Source organism: Penaeus monodon, chromosome 20 (assembly GCF_015228065.2).
Source record: "Penaeus monodon isolate SGIC_2016 chromosome 20, NSTDA_Pmon_1, whole genome shotgun sequence".
NCBI classification, from domain to species: Eukaryota; Metazoa; Arthropoda; class Malacostraca; order Decapoda; family Penaeidae; genus Penaeus; species Penaeus monodon.
In genome coordinates, this window is record NC_051405.1 from 15,948,513 (window position 1) to 15,948,734 (window position 222).

A 222-nucleotide genomic window follows, 5' to 3' on the forward strand; every position below is an offset into this window, starting at 1 on the left:
GAAAGGGAAGGAAGTCCTTCCAGTCTTCTCGACACACACAATTAAGACGGCGACCCGTAAGAGCCGAGCTGGAAGTGTATTCAGAAAAATTAGACCGTGATAGAAGAAGCGGAAAGAGGGAGCAGCAGTTCAGGGAGGCGTGTCACTGCCTCTACGGCTCCTGTGAAACGACTCTCGTCGGAGGGGAAACGGAATGCGCACGAGTCTGAATTTGTTAATGAA